The 25,867-nt window shown below is 39.0% G+C and overlaps 1 protein-coding gene and 1 pseudogene across 5 annotated transcripts in view; one reads left to right on the top strand and one right to left on the bottom strand.

Moving 5' to 3' along the window:
• GRM8 (glutamate metabotropic receptor 8) overlaps window positions 1-25,867 on the bottom strand; it is a 759,285-nt gene that overhangs the window by 461,716 nt on the left and 271,702 nt on the right. The gene's annotated exons all lie outside the window — the stretch shown is intronic.
• LOC113911380 lies at window positions 2,075-3,485 on the top strand (annotated as a pseudogene).

The raw sequence follows: 25,867 nt of genomic DNA on the forward strand, positions 1-25,867 counted from the left end.
AGAGTCCAACCAACCTAGATGAAATCTTAGCAAGTGGTATACTAACTTTATAGCCATGTGACTTTGACAAGGTTATTTCACTTCTCCAAGACTCAGGGTCCTCATCTATAAAATGGAGATACATTAACACCTGCCTCCTGTCATGAATATATATTAGATGAAATGGTATGTGTGAGGCACTCAGCACAGATCTGACACACGGTAAGCATTTAGTAATCCATAGTTACAATTATTATCATTTAGTGTCATACAGTCAAGTACTCTGCCTATTCTTAAAGAAGTCTGGAACCTGACAGATGGTCCTAGAAGCGTTCTTCTTGATATCTTACCTCCTTTCTTCCCCTCTAGAGTCTTCAAGTGACAAAATAATACATTAAAGGGGACTTTCCTCTGCTCCATTGCAGCATTTCTTATATTCTTATGAAGCAGTTTCAGTCTAAGCTCAGCAAAGGGTTAGATCTACACTTGGAGTAGCTAATAAAATTTTTAAAAATTATTTTCTTCCTTGTACCACTGAGTAGACCCTCTTTTAAAACGTGCAAAGAGTACTCAAATCAAAATACATACTACAGGCTTATATTTCATATGGAAAAAAAATAGTATACCTGCCACCATTCCTCCTACTTCATGGTGGTTTTGAGAGCTAAGAGTTGGAGTTAAGAATATCTTTAGATGGGGGTGCCTGGGTGGCTCAGTCATTAACAGGAATACAGCAGAGGAGACTTTAGGGGAGGAAAGATTTTTTTACCTCAATAATTCTTCCTCAAAACTCTGAAACTTTACTTACAACTTTTAAAAACTACAGTCATGATGGAAGTGCTTCTTTCAGACCTGCAGCCTTATTGGAAGCTTTGAGGTTTCTGTCAAGCTTTTTAGATCAAAGACATGGATGGGCTTGAAGTTAAGGTTAGTTTCACTTTATAATACCACTAAAATGAACACCACAAAGTTTTGGGGGTTTTTTGTTTTGTTTTGTTTTTAAAGATTTTATTTATTTATGTGACAGAGAGAGACACAGCGAGAGAGGGAACACAGGCAGGGGGAGATGAAGAGGAGAAGCAGGCTTCCCACTGAGCAGGGAGCCTGATGCAGGACTCGATCCCAGGACCCTGGAATCCTGACCTGAGCCGAAGGCAGATGCTTAACAACTGAGCCACCCAGGTGCCCCCATCACAAAGTTTTAAAAACAAGGGATTGATTCCTTGGATTTAACTATATCTTTTATAGGAAGTATCTGGCAAAGTCACATTTACAAAAGTATATACTTGGTTGAATTGAGGACCCGGGTACTTCAGACATCTAAATTTACTGAGCTTTTTTCAGTTAGTTTGTCTCTCTGCTTATTCCCTTTTGTTTCACATTTGATTGATCAGACCTTAGACTAAAATGACCAAATGATCTGGTTAAAACTTCCATTAGGAAGCATAATACCACAGAAAAAATATTCACAATAAAATTTTAAATGGTGAACAACACAGGTATATGGAATAGGATACAGTTTGGTTAAAATATGTATATATATCTTTCTCAAAAGACACTATGTGCATAAGCATAGAAAATTATCTGGAGGCATTAACAGATTTTCTCTGCTAGTAGCATGAGGGATAATTTCATTTTTTTATGTAGTCCCTCTCTCTCTTTCCCTCTCTCCCTCCCCATTCCTTCTTGCCCTCCCTTGCCATAAAAACAGCTATTAATATCTAAAAAACACCTAGTGTTATCAGTTGTGTATATAAACCAAACCATCAAAAACTTCTGCTTAGAGTATAAATCAGTATAACATATAAGAGCAATTAGCAACACAGTAATGATTATCATTCCCAGTTTTTGGCTTACCATGTTCCTATATACTGTACTGTTTCCCACGGTTTAACTGTAACCCTGGAAGGTGGTCGTTCTTACTATTCCTATTCTACAGATAAGAGAAACTGAGGCATGAGGATATTAACTTGCTGAAATTCACACCACTAGTAAATCATAAAAGTCCAAAATTTCTGGTGGCAGCGGCAGGCGTGGAGTGAGCAGGTGCACGGGGTCTCTTTACCAGTGTGGTAAAGCCCCCAACGCCCTCACCATGGACTTCCAGCATCGCCCTGGGGGATAAGACCGGGAGTGGAGGCGTGGCCTCCTCCTCGGAGAGCAGCCGAGACCACAGGGAGCGCCTCTGGCAGCGGGCCCTGGAGACCATCGACATCAACAAGGACCCATATTTCAAGAAGAATCCTCTGGGCTCGTACGAGTGCAAGCTGTGTCTGACCCTGCACAACAGTGAGGGGAGCTACCTGGCACATACCCAAGGGCAGAAGCATCAGACCAACTTGACCCGGCGAGCCGCCAAGGAGGCCAAGGAGGCCCCTGCCGAACCGGCACCAGAAAAGGTCACAGTGGAGGTAAAGAAGTTTGTGAAGCTTGGCCGACCAAGCAGAGGGACACGGAGATGGGCCAGCAGAGCCTCCTCCTCCAGATTGACTACCCTGAGGTCACCGAGGGCATCATGCCCTGCCACCGCTCCATGTCTACCTATGAGCAGATGATCGAGCCTCCTGACCCGTGCCGGCAGTACCTGCTCATGGCTGCCGAGCCCTATGAGACCATCGCCTTCAAGGTGCCAAGCAGGGAAATCGATAAGGCCGAAGGCAAGTTCTGGACTCACTGGAATCGGGAAACCAAGCAGTTTTTCCTGCAGTTTCACTTCAAGATAGAGAAGCCACCAGCCCCACCGAGCCTCCCTGCTGGGCCTCCTGGGGTGAAGAGACCCCCGCCCCCCCCCCCCCACGAATGGTCTGCCCCTCCCGGCTGCCTCTGCCAGAGTCTTTGCCCCCACCACCACCGGGAGGCCTGCCTCTGCCACCCATGCCGCCCAGTGGGCCTGCACCCTCAGGGCCTCCGGGCCCTTCCCAGCTGCCCCCCACCCCCAGCACCCGGTGTCCACCCCCCGGCACCAGAGGTCCACCCCCCAACATCTGGGGTCCACCCCCCAGCACCAGGAGTCCACCCCCCAGCTCCTGGGGTTCACCCCCCGGCACCGGTGGTCCACCCACCAACATCTGGGGTCCACCCACCGACTCCGGGCGTCCACCCTCCAGCCCCAGGGGCCCACCCACCTGCTCCGGGTGTCCATCCTCCCCCATCTGCTGGGGTTCACCCCCAGGCTCCAGGGGTACATTCACCAGCTCCTGCAGTTCACCCCCAGGCCCCGGGAGTGCACCCTCCAGCTCCTGCAATTCATCCCCAGGCCCCTGGGGTCCACCCACCAGCCCCAGGGATCCACCCCCAGCCTCCTGGGGTCCACCCTCCACCTCCTGGGGTCCACCCATCGGCTCCTGGGGTCCCTCCTCCAGCTCTTGGGGGTCCACCCCCAGCCTCCTGGAGTTCACCCCTCAAATCCTGGGGTACATCCCCCAACTCCCATGCCCCCGATTCTGAGGCCCCCACTGCCCTCCGAAGGCCCTGGGAACATTCTTCCCCCTCCCTCAGCCAACTGAAAGGCAGCCCCTTCTCCAGGCAAGTCTGGTGTGTTTTCTTGTGTTTTCCTTTAGAGCTGAGTTTGATGCTTTTGTACGGGGCTGTGTTGTGTTCCCACTGCTCATTAAAGGCCTCCCCCTAGGCCCGGCTTGCAAAAAAAAAGTCCAAAATTTCTGATGGTCCAAACCCAAAATGGAAGACATTGCTCTTAATCGTCATGCTAAGGTGTGAAAAGTCACAGACATGTACAAAGACATCTCTAATAATGTTAAACTAGTAAATCATTATTACCTCTGCTTTGTTCCACTTGGATTGGTACAAATACAGTAGCTACATCTACCAACTTTGCCCAGTCTTGCTCCATTTTGAATTTTTTTTAAGCTTTCTCCTGTCATGTCTTGTTAATATTAAACCTCCTTAGCCTGTTAACTGGCATGCCTTTCTCCTACAGAAAGTAGAACATGAAGGGGCGCCTGGGTGGCTCAGATGGTTAAACGTCTGGCTTCAGCTCAGGTCATGATCCCGGGGTCCTGGGATCGTGCCCCACATCGGGCTCCCGGCTCAGCAAGGAGCCTGCTTCTCCCTCTCCCTCTGCCTCTCTCCCTGCTCATGCTTTCTCTCTCTCTCAGTATCTCTGTGTCTCAAATGAATAAATAAAACCTTTAAAAAAAAAAAAAGAAAGTAGAACATGAAGAAGATATTGTCATATAACTATACAATAGAGTAAAAAACAGCTGTTAAAAATATTAAGGAAAGGGGCGCCTGGGTGGCTCAGTTGTTAAGCGTCTGCCTTTGGCTCAGGTCATGATCCCAGGGTCCTGGTATCGAGCCCCGCATCAGGCTCCCTGCTCCGGGGGAAGCCTGCTTCTCCCTCTCCCACTCCCCCTGCTTATGTTCCCTCTCTTGCTGTGTCTCTCTGTGTCAAATAAATAAAAAATCTTTAAGAAAAAAATATTAAGGAAGATGTCTAATGAGTTGATATGGAGTGATTTCTAGGATAGACTGTTAAGTGAAAAAATCAAAGTGCAGAAGTATCTCTAGTATGGTATCTTTTGTAAAAGAAATAAGTGATTATAAGAAAATACATGTGCAACTGCTCATTTGTACAAAAGAAATGCGAGGAGGATTAACCTGAAAGTAAAGAGACTAGTTATGTATAGAGGGTATGAAGGGGATGGAAAGAGGGGAGAATGGTGTGGGGTGGCAGGGACAAGGGATACATTACTTTGTAAACCTCCAGCTCTTAGAATCACAGTTATGGTTCATACTTTTCACATATCCCCAAGCAAAAAATGATTAAAGCTTGGACGAGGAACAAAGTGCAATGCAAAAATGCAATACAAAAATTAAAAATGAACCTAACTCCATTACAAATTAATCACAAAACCACAGTAAAGGGGTGGGGAATAATAAAACTAACCTAAATAACTGGAAAATAATATCCTGACTGGATACTGTAAGGCTGAAGACAAAAATAACTATGTAAATGCAATAATTTAGTCAGTAAGTGGGTATAGTTTAACAATTTTGAAATGAACTTTATGTGTGCACTAGAATTAAATAAATAAATGCATTGTAGAAAACAGGAACGAGATTTTTCAGTATTGGAGAGAGAAGCGACAAATAAAGGGGGAAGACAAAAGTGAAGCCCGAGGTAACAGTGTGAATGCATGTTAATATTGGATTATGACCCATAGAATCAAATAAATATCCATGAGTCCATACTCATGGATATAAATAATCAATTATCTGGATAGATGGGAGAGAAAGATAGCTGTCTTGCTATAGAATTCCAATAAATAAATGTTGAAGGAAAGAGAGAAACAGAACATCACCATAAAGCAAATAGCGTAGTAATAATCGCTACAGAACCGAGATCCACCAACGCATGCTAAAATCATGGGTGAAAGTTTGAAGAGAAACTGGATTTCCCTAGTTTCAAAGCATCTGCCCCAAGATATTTGTTAACAAGGGAAAAGGTCATAACTGTCAAGTGAAGAAACCCAGCAGAAATCATCTTAACCAAGTAATCAACATCAACACTACCAGTAACAAGACATACTGCCATCACAAACCCCATGATACGATGCACTAAGGAGGACGCAACATCATCTCTGTGGTATTCTTGCCAAAAATACATACCCTCAATCCAATCCTAGGAAAACACCAGAAAAACCCAAATCAAGGGTTGGCAAAGTATATTAGGCAAAATAACTGATCTATACTCATCAGAAATGGTCATAAAGGTTAAGGAAGGGTGAAGTACTGTTAGAGATTTTAGGAGAACACAGAGGGAAAAAAAGCAACAAAATGCAATGCAGGATACTGAATGGAATCCCAGAAAAACAACCACAACAAGACATTAGTGAAAAAACTGGTGAAATTTGAATAAGGTCTTTATTTTAGTTATTAGTGTTATGTTGTCAGTGTGAATTTCTTGATTTTGACAACTGCACAATGGTTAAGTAAGGCTTCAACCTTGTGGTTTCCCCTATCGCAACCTAGGGCAGGGATATATGGAAATTCTGCACTAGTTTTGCAACTTTTCTGTAAGTTTAAATACAGTTCAATATCAAAAGTTAAAAAAAAAGATACCGTCTCTACTCCGACAGAACTGAAAATGCTTTTGAAGAAGTAAATCTATTTTTGAGGAGAAAGACCAAATTTTGGGGAAAAAACACTCTAATGTGAAAATAATAGCAAGGAAACTACATTTGGTCCAAAATTCCTACTTTTTGGCAGTTATAGCTTAAGAATTTCTATCAACAATCTGCCCCTTGTATACAACACACTTAAGAGTTTTTATTCCTCTACTGTAATCAATCTTAATACTCCAGTTTCAGCAGAGGCATCTTTCCCCTTCCCGAAGATGGGACCTTACGAAGCTCTTTGTCATCTCTTAGCTATTTACGACTCCAACCGTGAAAAACCTCTAATACATTTGATTTGGGGCCCAAAGGAACCCTATGGCTGAGATGGACAACTCGGGCAGTTCGTTTTACTTTCATCTGCTGAGATGGTGCATTTATTTGCTTTCTCACATCATGAAAAAGCCAGGTTGGGGTTTTGTCTTTTTTCTACTCCTCTATCCCGTTCTCTCCCCTATTTAATGGTGTCTGTCAGAAGAAGAGCTCTCAAGAGGCAGCTATGTAAGTTAATCAGTCAGGGCCCCAGCGCCCAGGAACTGTTTGTTACAACAGCAAAGGGAATGAAGCATATATAATGATGCCTCCAAGCAACAGACTAATTAATACCTCTCTCTTCTTTGAAGAAAATGACCCAATATTGAACTCCAGTGGATTATACAACATTTTAATTTACTATCTGCTAAAAGGAAGACTACTTTATAAAATGCATTCCTATTTATTCATTCTCTGATAACACTAGTAGTCATTCAAATTGGACCCCCTGGCCAAGGTCTTAAAAGAAACTTGACTAGGACAAGTAGATATTTAATATATGCCATTATACTCACGCCCCTTTTTTCTACCAAAACAGATCCATATGGAAAGAATCTGTGTCACAGGGGCAGCCAGTAACTCCTCCTTGTTGCTTCCTCCTTCCCTCCCTCTACTTTTGCTCAAGTTATTATTGGTAAAGTGTTTGCAAGGATTTGCCTTCCAGACAACAATTCAGAATAAAAGGCAGGAGATAAACACTCTTAGAAATAACATCCTAGTCAAATGCAAAACTGCCTTATTAGGAATTAAGAGAGGCAGCACAGCAAGTCCTAAACCTCACTTTGTTGCTGGGCACAGGAACATGAACATCTTAAGACTCCTGGAGCCTTTCTTCACCTGTGACTAAGACACTGGAGCTCGATAGCCTTGAATGAACTCTCCGGGTCAAAAATGATTGTGCAGTCAAACGTTCCTTGTGTTCTTAGATCTAGCAGATGAAAATACAGATGTCCATGTCCCGTGCAATATTTGGGATATACTTACCCTAAAACTTACTCGTTGCTTATCTGGAATTCAAATTTAACTGAGTGTCCCATATTTTATCTGCTCACTCCCCTTTTCCCTTCTGAGAAATGAATAAGTAATGCTAAGTTAACTTAACTTCCAGGGCCTGGATTTTTCTATAAATCTACTACTTCCTCATTGTGGTACTCAAGCAATTTATTTAATTTTTCTAATTCGTTTCCTCGTCTGTAAAATGGGATAATTATTATAACTTGCTCATAGGATTGTTGTGGAAGGAATCAGTCTATATGGTGCTTAGCAGAATACCATGCATCCAATAAACGCTTGCTCTTATTATTGTAATTACTTTGTTATTATGTTTGCATTGAATAAAATATTCCTTAAAAGAGCAAACAAGTCAATATGCAAAGTTTGGGTTTATCAGAAAGCTAGAAAATGTCTTTGCTGAGCAAGGTACAGGGAGAAGAAGAATCTGTGAATAAATTGAGACTCCCTAAATTACACTGTAAGATTTTCCTGTAATCCCTTAGTAATAATTACCATCAGGCTTCAGAATGAGGAATGTTTACAGAATTTTCTTCCAGTGTTTCATACATTTCATTTTTCATTTCAATTAAGAATAAAAGGCAAAAGAATTAGAGTGAAACAAGTGAGATAAGCCCAAACAAATATGAGGAAAAGGAAAATATGTAAATTAAGAACACACTTATCACTGGCCCTTTAAAAAAAAAGGAATTGACAGGGACCTCTAGTGAAATATTTCTGTCTGGAGGCTGGTTTACAATCCCTTCCAAGATTACCTATGCCTGGATAGCAGCCAATATTTAAGCTCTTCTCTTCGAAGTGTTCTATCTGCCCCTTCCACCTTCAGATTCTCAAGACGTCTCCTAAGAACCCATCAACACCAATACAAAGACTGTAAAATAACATTTTCCTCTTGGCTGGATGCAAAAACCAGAACAGCAGAAAGGTTCTCGATGAAAATTGTTTGAATCACTATCAACTCATTCTTTCTGCTGTCTAGATGGGTAAAAAAATTAATAAATAAAGGGGGCTTTAAGTCTCCAGTTATACCAGCAGTTTCCAAAGACCATTCCTTTTTCCCTGGAGCCAGGATCAACATAAATGATTCACTGTCCTTATAGCTAGTATTCATAAGTATTTGAGGGTATCCCATGGACTCAAATGAGTTCTTTTTCTCTATCTGGACTCAAGAGGTTAATTATTTCTGTCAATGCAAGTCTGGCTTCCTGTTAACGAATCCCAGTGGGTCCTTTTCCCTAGTCTATCAGATAAATTCCAGATTCCAACATCTTAAGGTAATTTTTTTCCTACATTATATTGCTGCTCAATTGTGCCACCTCTAAAAAAATACGTGACTCTCTCTAAGGTCTTCAATTTTCCCCCCTAACTTCCTTAATAAGAGATCAGCCTGACAACTTCATCAACTTCACAAGTATACACTGATGTTTGTTGTAGGGGATTCCCAGTGATTATAGGAACTCTGTTCTAGTCATCACATTCCCATTTTAATAGTAATCTTTTTTTAAGATTTTATTTATTTATTTGACAGAGAGAGACACAGCGAGAGAGGGAACACAAGCAGGGGGAGCGGGAGAGGGAGAAGCAGGCTCCCCGCGGAGCAGGGACCCCGATGCGGGGCTCCATCCCAGGACCCCGGGATCATGACCTGAGCCGAAGGCAGATGCCTAACGACTGAGCCACCTGGGTGGCCCTTTAATAGTAATCTTTAGGGGCACCCGGGTGGCTCAGTCGTTAAGCATCTGCCTTCGGCTCAGGTCATGATCCCGGGGTCCTGGGATGGAGCCCCGCATCGGGGTCCCTGCTCCGCGGGGAGCCTGCTTCTCCCTCTCCCGCTCCCCCTGCTTGTGTTCCCTCTCTCGCTGTGTCTCTCTCTGTCAAATAAATAAATAAAATCTTTTAAAAAAAGTAGTGATCTTTAAAAGGAACCTCAGGCGTTCAAGTTGAGATCTGAGTTGATTGAATGGCAGCCTTTGCACATGTATGTGTGATCTGCTTAGCAGAGAGAAGCAAGTTCAGACAACTTTGTTATGTAACTATCTGAGGCTAAGTGTAACTATCTGAGGATAAGTGGCACTTTAAAGCCATAGGCACAAAAACGTGCATGTGAAAATACTTTATAAAATTTAAGCTTATCACTGTAAAATCAGGGCATTATTAGCTTTATTTAGAGAAAAAAGGGGAAAAAGATGCATAGAGAGCTACCTTTGAGGTTTGAAAATCTCCAGAGAAGAAATATGATGACAGAAAAGACAATGTATTGTGGACTCCACTCTATTCCTATTATTTTCTCTCTCTGAGGCTCAGTTTCATTTATAAAAGGCAAATGACGATGCCTCCCTCAGAGATTACTTGATTAAACATAATAGTATATGTAACACCACCAAAAATAGTGTCTGGCAGTTAGTAGAAGTTCAATAAAGGCTAATTTCCATTGTGCTCCTCTTCTTCAACATTCCCTTTTGAAATGAAAATATAACTGAAGAAGCCACAATTTGATTCCTTTATTACTTCCGAACATTCTCTTTATTAACCCTGCAGGAACAGGAACAGGGAAAACAACAAGCATGTGGTAGGAAGGGATCAATACTGATGAGGAGAGATGAATCATGTCAGAATTCTCCACAGAATATACTAGGAGCAAAGGTTATTCTTAGGCTTAATTAAAGTTGCAAAGTTTATCTTTCCCTCTCTCTCATTATGGAATTCTTCACCCAAGGCAGAGCTTAATATTAGTGTGAAAATGAATCATGAAGCTAGATCTGGATAAAGAAAAATAATCTATGCAGTGGAAGACCTTCCAATGAAGACATGCATCTTTTTCAAGCGGGGTAACTAATCACAGAATCAGAGGCACAGGGGAGGGACTACTGTGTGACAACTTTTTAAAGGTTCCACAGATGATTCTGCTGCCTGGCAAGGATTAGGCCACTGCACTGTTGTAGAGCGTGCTTGTGCCTAGAAGGTATCAAAGCTCTCAGAGAGCTGAACAAAATTAGTAAGCGCTGAAACATATTAGCTGAAAAAAAATTAAAAAGCAGAAAACCTATAATAGAAGAGTCCCCTCCATATCCGCCATGGGAATTGGGATCTCTTCCCTTAAAGAAGAATCTACATGGGAAAGAGCCACTGTGTACTCTATTAAAGGGTTTCTCTACCCTCCCCCACCCTCAACTTCATGTACTGAAACACCAAATAGTCAGCACACGACCCAGTGTATTTCATGAAGTACGTTCAGTAAAGTTGTCCAGTGTCATCAAAACTGTGAAGGAGTGACCCGCATGGAGAATACACTTAGACTCAAAATTTACTCTATTGACTCTTCAACCAGGGTCCAAAACACAGTGAAATCTAATGTGGGCAGATGGAAGGAGAAAGCTGAAAAACGAAAGGAGGGGGTTAGTGAGCTTGTAGGAGTAACCCTAGAAAGAGACTTGGAAGGAGAGTGGAGGCTGTGAATCCAATTGAGCTATAAGGACTGGCTTGGTGGGATCTTTAGTTGAGAGAAAAACGCCACAGTGATAAGAAGTAGTAAGGACAGATTACAGAGAGTGGTGCCTGCTGCTGGAAGGAAAACTACAATTGACCAGACCAGAGATGGAAAGTCCCCAAGCTGAAGCTCCGTCAGAGGCCTGGAAGAGAGGGAAGGATGGAGCGTTTACAGGCAAAAAATTTGACAAAAGTGAAGTTAAGGGACAAAGGAAATCATTAAAAGACTATTTTTTGATTCCTTGTTTGAAAGATGGCAACATTATCCTGAGCTTGGGAGAAAGTCATAGAAACTTATATTTTCATTATATTCCATTTGAACTAAAGGGCATGGAACCCAAGTTTTGGAGAGTAAAGGTTGAAAGATCCAGAGATTTCTGGCAAAAGGGAAAAACCTGAAGTTTGTCTGTAAAACCTGCTTACAATTATTATTTGTGTATATGTCTTTTTCTTGTAAGGGACTCTAAATCTGTGATCTTTGCATTCTCCATGGTGCCTAGTAAAATACCTGACTCAAATAATCTTGAGCTTAATTTGATCATAAATCATAATTTGATCAGAAGCCATCTGGTCTGAGTTCTAAAGTCAGATAAACCTAGGTTGAAATCAGCTTCATCACTCATTAGCCGTGTGACATTGAATAAATTAATTACTCTTTCTAAACTCAGCTTCCTCATCTGTAAGATGGAATTACTGAGAAGATTGGAAGAGACAATGTATACAAAGTACTTGCCATAGCACTTAGAAAATTGCCAGCATTGAATAAAGGATAGTTCTTATTATTTTTATTATTGAGCTCTTTTTCTTCTCACACACATAATCCGACATCAGTCGGCCAGAAACCCAAGTAAATCAATGAATAAGAAAAGGACACCAATCAATCTTCCAATTTTTCTACCCTGCCAAGATCCTGGCAACTGGTAGTGAGAAAAAAACAAAAATCTACTGCAGAGATGCATCATCTTTGTTATCAGGACAGAGTGAGATGATGTCACAGTTAGCAGGGGTCTTTACAAATGAAGACAACTCTACTAAATACAATGCTATTTCATTCAGCCTTCTTCAAAGACTCAAGCAATAAATAAATAAATAAATAAATAAATAAATAAATAAATAAATGAAATACTCCTCCCCAAAAAACAATTGAGATGCCTTAGCTTTTGAGGAAATGCATAAAACAAAACACATAGCTTTAGTTTTCAAAAGGTAGACAATATTTTATAAGAACAGGAATGAAAAAATTAATAAATTAATAAAAGTGTTCCCATCCAAAGACAACACTGTTCTTAGAATGCTGGTTCAGAATTAAAAGTCAAATTATTTTATAGCCTATGAAGTTACATTTTCTGAGAAGACGACTATCGGGACAGAACTAAAGGCAATCATCTTAATATATTCTGGGCAGACCCAAGGAAATAGTAACACTTTAAATGGGACAGAGGGGCGCCTGGGGGGCTCAGTCAGTTAAGCGTCTGACTCGTGATTTCAGCTCAGGTCATGATCTCAGGGTCGTGGGATTGAGCCCCGCATTGGGCTCCCCTCTCAGTGGGAAGTCTGCTTGAGATTCCCTGCTCTTCCTCTGTCCTTCCCTCTCCCCTCATGCTCTCTCTCTCTCTCTCTCTCTAAAATAAATAAATAAATCTTAGAAAAAAATAAACTGGGACCTAAATTTGGCTTTGTTCTAGACCCGGAAAAATTATTTGTGTATGCTATTTCCCAGACATATATAAAAAAAGAAATTGAATTGAAATATGTGAACGGCATTGGACTATGTCACTTCTAAGCAGATGAATTTTAAAATCCAAACTATTCCTAGTTTGAAAACAGTGCCATTAACTTTGTTCTTTTCCTGCTACTCCCACTTCTTATATGAATTGAGTGGAACTGTAAATCCCCCTCCTAAATGGTTTAGCAATCCTTAAAATTCAGCAAAGAACATTCCCACCTCCAGGAGATACTCTCCTTCATTATTATGGATGACTGACACATAAACAAGTGGGATGCCTAGAACTGGAGCCAGTTCTTCTCTTGTGAATATTCACACATCAAACAATTCTTTCCTCATTTTCATAAAGACAGTTCTGACCATATTATCATAGCTAAAGGACAAAGTATATAGCTCTCAAAACTCAATTGATCTTAGTTATCTAAGTCTTACTTTAAAGGAAGATAACAGAAATCCTTTCTCTATGTAAAAAAGTTAAGCTTAAAAAAAAAAAAAGTGAAAGATTTTCTGGTTCATCCTAAATAGGCTTTGGAGAAAGAATCGCTAAGTGTGAAACTCCTCACCTACTGAATTTCATTGATCAAAGCATTTTGTAAAACAAGCAAATGCAGAATTTTGAGAGGCATTTAAAGGGCTTGTCTTTTAGAAGTTAATACACTTTGCTTAATTTATCATTGATTTCCATTCTCCTTTCCTCTCTTACACTATCACCATGTGTAAGGGAATATAACAAGATTCTTATTTGTCTAGAATTTAGTTTGAATTGCTCAAGCTCCAGATATTCATGGGGGCTGTAAAGTAAACGATGTGTGCATTCATTTGGATCCTAACAACACTTATGGCACCCCTACTGTGTGTCAGGCTCTGGGTAAGCAGGCTGGTGCTGGCTTTACTCCTGCCTCTGAACAGCACATAGCAGGTGCTTCCTGATGTATCTTTGTCATGTTTGCTTACAGGAAGCACATTAATAGAGTCCCAGGAACCTGAAGAAAAGCACTTGTCCCAGGCTGGCAGGAGGGGAAGGAGAAGTGCTTCCCTCCACAAGCCTCTTTTGCTTGGACATCTGCTAATCAAGCACCTCTGGGCTCTGCTGTCCCATTACAGCGGGATCAACCAGCTCTGTTCTACCTCCTCACTCAACTGTTCTGGTCTTGAATAGCCCTCTGTATCCACTGTTAGAGGAGATTCAATTCAACTCCCCAGCAGCTCAAACTATAAATAAGGAAGGTTTCTTGCTGATGCCAGGTACCCCCCTTGCTCCCTTCCCAACCCTTCTCTACACCCCTCCTCTCCTCCTTCCAGACTCTGTGGGCTAAAAGTACAAATAATGTTGTTCACATATAAAATACTAATTTTAATTATAATTTTTGATTTTACAAAAACTGTCCTCAGATTGCTTTTCAACCTTGTAATAATAATAATAGCAATAACAATAGTGTTTATAAAGACAATGCATTTTACATTCCTCCCCTAAATGGCCCTGCAAAGTGGGTAATAGGGCCAAGGAAATTAAGGGTTAGGTAGGTCAACCTTTGACTTGACCAAGGTCAAACAGTGAGTGATAGAGACAAAATTCAAACCAGGTCCACTCAGATGCCAAAGGCCAGCTTTTCAAAATGCCCCACACTGCTTCATAAGGTCAGGATGTGAGAAGCAAAGCAAAAATAAGATTATAGCCCTAGGAATTTGCTGAATACAAATTTGTTGTCCTTCAAAAGCTTATCAAAAACCAAACCAAAAGAAGTATTTAATTTCTTTCAACAAAAGACAAACACTGCAGAATAAGTTCAAGTAGCCTAAACTTTTGATTTGTACTACTGTGAGTAGAACATACAGTAGTTTATGTTTAAATGAATTCTGGCAATGGAAGAGAATATAATGCACCATAATTGATTTATGGATACTGTGTCTCTTAATAACTCACAGTTAGCAATTTCCAATTTTAACCAATCCCCTTCGATAAGAGCCTGCTCAAAACACTTAACATTGTTTACTTTGAATACCTGGGGCTAGAGCAAATGTTGCCCACTACGATAACCCGATCAGCTAAGCCTGCAGTAAATGTGTTACTCCTACCACCCACATGTTTACTCTGTCCAGTGGTTTCCCCTATAGGTCAAATTATTCCTGTGTACTCTCCCCTAAAACTGAGTTTCATGCTCAGTATTCAAGAGAGTTATGTTGTCTAAGGTCTCAATTCTACAGCTGTCTCTCCATTCATGAAAACCTTGGACATCTTTGACCCTAACTTCTCTTTCTGTATATCACTTTCCAACTTGTGTAAACATATATAAATGTTTACATATGTTTATGTACACAATTTATTCATCTCTTCTGTATGTAAACCAAGTAACTCACTCAGGGTTTTGTTGTTGTTGTTTTAAACACCAGATAGGCTCTAGTTCAGGAAGAATGGTTTTACTTTCCTTATAACATGATTGTAATAAAAAATAGCACTATATATTCTCAATTCCCCTTATTTTGGTCAGTTTCTAATGACTATTTCGTTTTCAAAGGCTCAACTTCATGTTTACACAGTGACACCAGAGAGTCCCTGGTTTATTTCTGTTTCAATCACAAACATTATTTCTCTTCTCAGCACAGTAATTTCTATAACTCATGCAATCAATAGTATCAATCAACTGAATTGTTTTAAATACATATAGTTAGTAGAGGAAGTTTTTGTACCAAATATTGTACAAACCATAAATACTATCAATCAACTTTCCAGAAAGCATTTATTAAGCATGTATTTTGTTAAACAACTCTGTTCCTTCCACTTAGAAACTTATCACCTAGCTCAGTGCTGCTAAATAGAAATATGATGCAAGTCACATATATAATTTTAAGTTTTCTAGTAAAGGTAAAAAGAAATGGATGAAATTAAATTAGTATTATCATTATTATTAAAGTGTTAATATAAATTAAACAAATTTTATTTAACATATCTGAAATATTAATTCCAATATGTCATCATATAAAAATTATTGAGATATTGGATACTTGTTTGTATTAAATCTTCAAAACCTGGCATGTATATTTACACTCAATTCAGACGAGCCACATTTCAAGTGCTCAATGCCACCTGTGGCTGGCCGCTACTATATTGGGAAGCACAGGTCTAGATCAGTGGTTCTCAACCTCACTGCACAGTCGCCTGGGTAGCTTTTAAAAAATCTGGGTGCTCAGGCCACCCTCGGACCCATGACCAAGAATCTCTGGGAATAAGACCCAAACATTAGTATTTTTTAAAGCTTCCAGGTGATCTCAATGAGCAGCCAAAGTTGACAACCACTTATCAAAAACAGAACGGAGAATGTTAACAAACACAGGAATGTCACCATTTGTTTATTTCAATATCAGGGGATCCAACAATAAATAACATCACGGAGTTCATGACTTGTATGAGAGCAAGAGAGACATTACAACGACTATTCACAATGCTGTGATAACTCCCCCAAATAAAAATGTGAACAAAATACAACAGGATAACAGAGAAGGAAAGAACCCCAATCAGTAGCCTGATAGAGGGCTAGTATTAAATTTCGTCAGATCAGGACTGGAGAGTATTTTTTGAATGGGGGCAATTAAGTGGTTTTCAGTGACTTGAGCAAAAAACATTTTAGTCAATACCATTAAAACCTCATTAATCAGAACCAAATTCAGATTTTATAATTTCTGATAGACGTTGAGCGACAAAATCCTTTTGCCTTATATATATGGGGGGGAGGGTCTACTAAGGAAAAGAACATTTTAACAGGAATAAAATCTTAATACATTATCTAAACAAAAATAACTGATATATTCATAAGTGAAGCTCTTAATCTGTTAGCTTAATGCACCATATATATTAAAATGTTATCAGAGTTATTCAATTATATTTGTAGAGAAAAGCATAGTAATTCAGACTTTTTAAGTTTACAAGTCTTTTTGTGGTATAAGCACAAATGCTCTTGAATCTGGTTTTCCACTGCCAAATATGCTTCTTAGTATGATAAGCTTTTGAGGAAACTTTCTCCCACTTATCTCCTATAGTTGTAAAATAAGAATATGCCTCCAGCAACCTCCCTACCTGAAGTTCTTTTCTAACTAATACATCATTGTTCCCTATTTGCTCAAAATGAGCTCAGAATGTTCCTCCTTCATGAAGCCCTCCCTGACTATCCCCCCACAGCCCCTCTGTCTGTGTCACCTGGTACACTGTGGACAAGATTCTCGTTACAGTTACTCATATAGACAATTAAGCACAAAACTGTAAACTTTTTCTTGCAATACTGTGAGCTACTTATGGGCAGCTTCATGTCTTTTTTGGTTTCCTATCTCCAGCCCCAGCACAATGAGTGGCACATGGTGAGTACTCCAAAATATTCTTCAAGTTAGATTGAAACAGGAAATGGCACTTCATAGAAACAAACTAAAAGCCAAAATATATTTCCACAAGAATAAAAGAAAAGATTTATACACAAAAGAAAGAAAGAAAGAAAGAAAGAAAGAAAGAAAGAAAGAAAGAAAGAAAGAAAGAAAGAAAGAAAAAGAAAGAAAGAAAGAAAAGATTGATGCATTAAGCAAGGGTGCACAGAGAATTCTTAAAACTGTGATTATTTCACCTTAAAAGGAAAGGGAGACAGCAAGTATCTGCCTGTACACTGGAAATTTTCCTACAAAGTAATATTATTATTTCCTCCTCTTGAAAGAGAGAAACATATATATCATGATTTCTACACTGAGTATTTAGGGAGTGAATGTGGTTTGTTCAAATAACAAAATAATTGGAGATACTAATATACTGGTCAGCATGACCCAGCCAGGAAACTTGATTTGCGAAACTTATCTTCCTAAGTAAAACAAAAGTAATTGGGTCAATAGAAATAATAATGTGCTGCCCAAGGCTCTCCCTAGATCTTCTGAAAAAATAAGTCGATGAGAAATAGAATTGCCTTTGAGAGAAAAGGACCACTGTGGCTCTGGCCTGCTCTGAGGGACAAGAGGGATGGGGCAGGGACAAGGGTTGGGAGAAGGGGTGAAGGACTCATTGTTCACTGACCAGGGCTATTGGGTGTCTGTTGTAGAGTTTTAATGTTACTCGTAGGGCCTAACTCTACCATCCCAATCTCCCCCAGGATATAAAAAAATAGGGAATTCCAGAGTAGAGCCATGCTCCATGAGACTCCTTCATACTACTTCTGCTGCGGGACTCATTCATCCTGAAACACAGAATGCTTGGACCATAAGCATATCCTACATTAGGTCCATAGGTGAGGTGGATGTTTGGTAGTTCTTAGCATTGCCTCGTTTATTCACAATGCTCAAGATATATGAGACTTTACACACACACACACACACACACACACACACACACACACACAACATATATATATAACCCAGATAATTCTACAAATAACGACAAATAACAGTAACTATGCCAGATTAAGAACTCTACAAGCTAAGGTTATCTGCAAACCTCTTAAATCTATCCTCCTTGGGAAAAAAATAACAATACAGCAATCTTCTTCATTTTCTCTTTATTTAGAAAATCATCTCTTCCTTTTCTTCCCAAATACAATTGCATCCCTAAAAATGCCTGAAAGCATCTTAACATGTTTAATCACAAAACAGAAAGCAGCCTTCATGTTTAGAAACTTACATTACTTCATATACTATTTCTTTAATCCAATTCAGAGTCTGAAATAGGTCCAAATTCATATATAGTCCTAATAAGCTTTGAAATAATAGTCCTCTCTTCAAAGAGAATAGTACTGTTAATATATAATTGGTTAAGGTTAAACTAATAAATCATAATCAAGCAAAAGTAGGTCTTGAAGAAACTGCCTTAAGCCTCCATGACTTTACAATTCCATATTCAGCACTCATAACAAATCCCAATTCATGTGTGTGAATATATAAATATTCATGCATTGTTAAATGTGCACCTATAAATGCACAGGATACATATGCAGATGTAAATGTGTTTTATGACTTCCGCTTATGAAAATGTCTCATAGACATATATTGGTCTTGGAGAAACTACTACTTTGATATCCATTAGATATAATATATGAGTTTACCATTGTGTCATCATCATGGTATAATGCCATTGTCTAAGATTTATCTATTAGATAACTCAGAGGTATGTAAATGCTCTAGAAATAAAAAGAAAATTGTGAAGCCATTAAATCATGGTCAATAAAACATTTCTGTATCCATAATAATCTAATCCTCCAACTCAATCAAGTTTTAGCTACAATGACTTCCAAACCAATTTACCACTTTCGGGTCTTCCTCTGCATCCTTGTTATGATGACAAATTGCTTAGATTGGCTGACTGCTGTTGCAAGATCAAGCCAAAGCCAAGCTTTGAAAACCCAAACCAATGATTAAATCAACAGTTGCCCAAATTAAGAAGCAGTCAAGGCTCCACATTAAATGGTTAAGCTTTGGTACTCCCTGACTTCTACTATTTACTCAATCCAGGGAGCCAGAACAATGAAATTAAACATTTGGATTGTGTTGGAGTTCCTCCCACAAAAGTTCTTACAGAATTTTAGGAGAAAAAATCCTAAAATGGTTTTCATATTGTACAGATTGAGGAAATCATTTGATTCAATGGCTCAATGCTGATAAGCCTCAGTTGACAACAATAAACTTTTCTAAATAAATTATTTGATCCATGCTAAATTTGTGTTGGCCTGTCAATGGCAGGTTATGGAAAGTTGTGGGATGGGGGTAGCCAAGACTGGGCAACAGGATAGAGATCATGGCCAGCAACCAGTTTATATGGACAGGGACTGGGTGGTAAACAATGCTAAAAACAAATAACCAAGGGATAGGGGGAAAAGCCATAATAAGAATGGGAAATATATGTTGGACACTTAATCTATGTGTTAGACTTTGCTAAGTGTATTAAACATAATTATTCTATTTCATTTTCATCTACATTCCACTCATTCATTAAAATGCATTCACAGGTACACATATATATGAATATATATCTACACATATATACACATACCACTGGATATAAAGTAGATGAGGAAACTGAGGTCCAGAGTGGAGTTACTCCAGATCTCACAATTAGTGAATTGCCAAGAGGGGTCTCAATTACAGGCCAGCCTTAGCAGATGCACTTAACCAGTACACTACACTGCTCCCTCTCCCCCATAAGTCTACGAAGAGGGCTAATTTCCAAGAAACTGGTCAAACTGGAGGTTGTAGACAAAGTCCAAGAGTTGGACAGGTGATCTCAGCTTCCAGTGCTGAGATCTAAGCCAGGCAGGGACACAGGCAGCCACAGAATCAGGGCATACCGGGCAGGAGTCTAGAGATTCATGTAAGACAGAAAGGCATAGGAGGAAACAGCTCTTAGGTGTAAATCCGGGCCCACGTTGATATTCAAGTCCCACACCAGAGCAAAGTTAGAAACATATCAAAAAGGGAGCATTTCAGAATTTGAGAAAAGGTCCTGGACCCTTTGGCCCGATTTATAAGGCACCAATCTATGCTAATTAAGTGTGTATAAGTCCATGGAGACAGAGGTGCGGCCTGCAGGTCACCGCAGCTGAACACTAGATCTTCTAGGCTGAGGACCACTCATGCTTCTAAAATCTCCACTGAGTTCCAAATGTGGTATTTTCCTCTTTTCCATTTATCACTGTCCTCATCCCCTTATTAGAAACAACAACAACAGTAAGACATCTACTTAGTTCAGTCACCTGGGAAATGCCATGGATAACACAGTACTATGGGTCAAATAATGCATTCAAGAACCAGTCAATTCAGTGGGAAAAAGAAAAATCAAATTGCTTATTTTGCATCATGCAGAGAAAAAAAATAAATAAATTACTTTTGAATATTGTGCTTTTCAATAGTTGTACTGATGTTGGGTAGACATATTCATGAGGCATCTCCACACTTTGTCGCTTTGGTATATTATTTTTTAAACTGCCTTTTCTTCTTGGAATCAAATTTATCCTTTTGGGATGCTTAATTCCTTAATGTCAATCTTTTTTTTTTTCACTAAGCAAGCAAGTTCTTTGTTTTTTCAACTAAATTCTTTAATCAGCTTTTGTTCAAACCTGTTTATTTCTATCTGCATTACAAATGCTAGATTTAACCAATCTATCAACCCAAGATAATACAAGGAGGAATCCTGTCAGTTTGCCCTTTCCTCTCAGGAACAAGATACTGTATTCTGTAATTTTGAAGAAAAGAAATAATAGAATTAGACTAAGATTGAGGACAAGAGGATGTCAGGCCAATGAAAGTCACGTGGTCCTTCTACAGTCTTCCCATCTTATATGGGGAATTGTAATACATTTGTGCTAAATGCTTTGAGTATTCTCATTATGCAAAAAAGCATTAGAGCCTAGTATATTTTGTTACCATAGTTGTGCCTACTGGGAACTATAATTAAAGCACATTTGAGCAAATGCAATTTTATTTGTTATTAAGCAACTAAAAGCTTAGTCAACCTTGCAAATATGGCATTATCTTAGGATTACAATATGAGCCAGCCAGCTATCCAGTAAACTTTATTAGGCCCTATCTTTATTAGCAATGCCTCCTATTCCTTTTGTAAGAGACTTCTATGCTATATAACAGTAGTTCTCAAACATTAGGATGCATCAGAAGGCTTGTTAAAACAGTACTGAGCCAGACTCCCAGAGTTTCTCATTCCTTAAATCTGGGATAGGGCTCTAAAATCTGCATTTCTAATATGTCCCTAGGGCATACTGATGATGCTGGTCTACAGACCACACTTTAAGAACCACTGCTATACAATGTAGTGGTTAGAGCTTTGGAGTCAACCAAGCTGGGTTCATATCCTAGCTCTTCTAAGATCTATATGTCCTTGGGCAGCCTACTTCATCTCTCTAAGCCTCAGTTTATTAATCCACTTAGTGGACATAATAATACCTATGCAATAGGTTTAATATGAGAATTAAATGAGATAAAAATATGGAAAGTGATTAGCCCAGTGCCTGGCAGGGAAAAAAAGCAATGCATGGAAGTGATCAGTTTATTATTATTATTGTTCTTAAGTGGATAAATATATCAACAGCTACTTCAAAGTATTCATAGCCAGCAGTGTGCATCAGACTCACCTGACGCACAGGTAAAAATTTTTGTAAAATTCACACAATGAGCTACCCTCCCCCTCAGAGATTCTGATTTCATTGACTCTAAGATGCCATTGATTATAAGATGGACCATTATTTTATGTACTGCTAAGAAAGAAATTCTGCAATTATACTAGGATTAAACTAATAGAAAATACATTCATATTTCGGAAATGAGAAAATGTGAGAAAAATGTACATCCTGGAGTTAATAAAATACAGTAGGTACAGATGTGAATTTGGGCTTGCTTCCCAGGCTACTGTGATGTGCAATTCTGGTTAAAAAACACTGACCTAGTCAATGTGATAGCTGCAGAGGGAACTCAGAGTTCAGACGCCTCAAAGCTAAGACAGCGCACAGGTTGGAAGGCCTGAAACTATAACACAGGCCAATCTCATGATCCATCATATAATTCCACTGGCTATTAATGAAACAAAAATATTTCCACTTGGTTTGACAGCATCTGCACTCCAAACCTGGAAGAGGCCTTCTCCCACTGAAGAGCAGTTATTCACATGATGAGAACAAATCAATCCATTGGTAGAGCCAATCAGATCAGAGGAGAATGTAGTACAGTCTGCAAGAAGGTGTCAGGCCAAGACAGACTTTTCTTCCTAAACAGGAATTCCAATCCTGAGATTTGAGGGGTATTGGGGGAGACTTTTAAGGAAGACCAAACATGATTTCCATTTGGGAGAGAAGGGAGCATGGTCAAGGTCCCACACCTTATTGAGACTGGCTGTAGTAAGTTTTTATCTTCCATCTTGATTTTTAAATTGTACTGTGTAAAGTGCTGGGGAAAAGAAGCTGATTTTGTATAATCTGACTGTTTTATCAAATTTATGGTAGTTGCAATTTCCCTTCAATCTAAGAACATTGGATGAAGACATTAGTAGCATATGACCTCCTTCAACTTGATACTAATGCTCTCACCCATAGGAAATGCATTCGTTCTGTAACATAACTTAGAACAGAGCAGTATCTTCTGCCATTTTTATTTGGGAGCTTACAATTTCTAATAACTTCAGTAAATGGTCTCTGGTAGTCTCCATGCACAAGTGAATTATAACAAGAAAATAAAATAATATTAATTTTAGCTCCTGACAATTCTAAGAATGTAAATTACTAATGAAATGAAGAAATAAAACCATAGCTGTATTTGCAGATTTCCAACTATGAAAATTTCATTTTAACTCTTTCCTATCTTGTGACTACCCAGTCCCTCCTTAAATGAATGGGATCACTAATAACTATGAGTTTGCTAATGAGGACTCAATCTAGATAGACAAACAAACATAAGATGCGTAAGTCAGGGAGTACAAAGGACATTTGTTAAAGGTCCACATAGTGACAAACTATAGCAGTCATAATTACAATTGAAAAATACATGAGTTTGGATGATTTTATCATTTTCTCACTGTATTGGAACCACACACAACACACGCACACACACACAATCAATGAAATCTATACTTCCAAAAATATTTTTTTGTACCTTGGAAACTACTGTTGGTCCTGGCTCATATTAAATTTCTTTCTATAGTTATATATTAAAGATTTACCACAACAATGTTTTTAAAACTGTAATGTTCTTGAAGTTTCATGTTTCCAGTTACAGAGGAGGAAAAACAAGATATCATGAAAAAACAAAAATGTCTACATAATTTAAATGATTGTACATGTAGAATATAATTTAATATGAAACTCAGTCACCGGAATAATGACATCCTAGACACAAGTCACACTGGTCATTGAGAATATCTGTCAACTTAAAAGAGGAGGAAGCAGCAATATCTTTATAGGAAATTAGTTTACGTTTTACTATAAATATAGAAGATGGTATTTTTTAACTGATCTGTCTTAAAGGTTTAGTTACACAATGAATGCAACCCTTTTTTTCCACATAAGGAAACAAAGACTGAGCTTGTAATTCTTCAATTCCATCCACCAACTGTAATATTCAACTGACTCATGTGACCCTTCCACAAGGATTTATCATCACTGAGGGAATCTTTGTACACCTTATCTATTTTTCCCAAAACGTGTATAAACTTCCTGAAGTTTCATGTCATCCGTGTATTTGCTGATTTTAAATATTTTCAGTTCCTAGGAAGATGTAAGAAAAAACTTAAAAAATAACCATTAGCAGTGGCTTGTAGATTCTGGTTTGTTTTAGCAAAAATAGCAATTATTTCAAATCCTCTGCTGATTAGAAAGTAGCGGATCTCACTTGATATGTCAAAGCATTTTGATATTATACTTTGTCCTCCCATAAAATGCCATTACCATCTCTAATAATTATCTGAATGTTCAACTTTTCCCATTATCCTTTTTTCTTAGTCTTATGTGTCCATTAGGTTATTGCTTGCCTAAGAAAAATAAGCTACAAGAGGCCAACGCGAAAATTTCAGGAGGAAAGAATAACAGCCAAATGCCCTTTCTTTCTTTCTTTAGTATAATTTCTAGGATTCCAGAAAATGTAGACACCTAGCCCAAATCACCTTCAGAGAGACTTTTAGATCTTTCAACTTATCCTTGTGGACAGAATGGAGTAAGTAAATTGAGTGCATGAATAGTAAGGCAGATTAGTCAAAGTTTCAACAGCTATACCCAGAGGGTGCTAATTAATAGAACAACATCAATCTGGTTCCAGGTTTGGAGCATCATAGAAGGATTCTTTCTAGGTTCCACTTGTTTCAACATTTTATTCAATGTCCTGGATGAGAATATGGAGAGGACATCACAAAATCTGTAGAAGGGAAAGTGACTATATTAGATGACTCAATTAGAATCGAAAAAGAAGTTGACAGGTTAGAAGCAAGGGCTAAACATAATAAAATGAAAAGTAATTGAAATAAATTTTAAATGAGGTGATTAAGTTCAAAAGGACGGTTGTTTTGTACAGAATGAACAGTAGCAATGGTTTTGTAGCAAATCATGTTTAGAGATTTTAGTCTATAGAAGGGTTAATATGAGTCAACAGTAGACAGAATGTTTATTGAATGAATGAATAAAATAGTATAGAATCAGTGGGAGAGGAGAAAAAAGGGAAGAGTAGGGGAGGGAAGAAGAAAGAAAGGGAGGAGAGAGAGTGGAGAGGAGAAAAGAGGGGACGGGGAGAGGAGAATCTATATAAAAAGTAGCAAAAGCTCCATTTGTCTCTGTGCAGCCCAGACCAGCCTTGAAGTACTGCCGTATAAGAATGGACAAACTGGGTTTATTCAGGGGTGACCTGAGATGTACAAACAGTCAAATCAACAAATCAAAAACATCCAAGACATTCTTGAGGGAATCAGGCACATTTAGCCTTGGAGATCTGATAAGCATGTTCAAATATCTTAAGAACTTTAATGGGAAAAAATTAGAAGGTAAGTAAATAAGCTGAGTGCATCAATAAGAAGGCAGATTAGTCACAAGCAGTTTCAACAGCTGTACCCAGAGGGTGCTAATTAATGGAACCATATCAATCTGGTTCTAGGTGTTGATCATCATAAAAGGATTCTGTCCTAGGTTCCATTTGTTTAACGCTTTACTCAATGTCCTGGGTGAGAATATAGAGAGGTCATCATAAAATTTGTTACAAGTAGGACAAATGAACGGAAGGCACAAAGCAGCAGAGCTGGATTCTGTAAAAGTAATTCAGTGTCAAAGTTCTCCAAAGATGGAATGGCTCAGTTCTCAAAGGATGGAGCTAATATCCACTTTCTCCAGGAGATGTTAAAAGCCCTGACCAGAAGATCCTCGGCACAGCTTTTGCCACATTAACTCAAGCATAAGTTAGGTGGGGACTAGATAATCTTTGAAAGTCCTTCCCAACCTCAAGATTCAATACTCAAACATTTTTTTCTCCCCTGTGGTGTAAAGTAGGTTCTTGCAAAAGATTTTCTCTTACAAAAACAATGAAAACAAATGGTTAGCCTCGGAGGTGATCCAAGTCTTCAGGAAACCCTAAGAGAATCTTCTAATGTGTTGTGTGTTTGCTCCTTAGAGAACTAATCTCCTTCCCCTGGAACGTGTTAATATCTGTTTGTCCTCTGCTATACCGGCTTGACTTTGGAATTGGCACACAGCACACTTTATCTTGCTAAATATAATAGTCGGCC

This window comes from Zalophus californianus, chromosome 12, assembly GCF_009762305.2.
Source record: "Zalophus californianus isolate mZalCal1 chromosome 12, mZalCal1.pri.v2, whole genome shotgun sequence".
NCBI lineage: Eukaryota > Metazoa > Chordata > Mammalia > Carnivora > Otariidae > Zalophus > Zalophus californianus.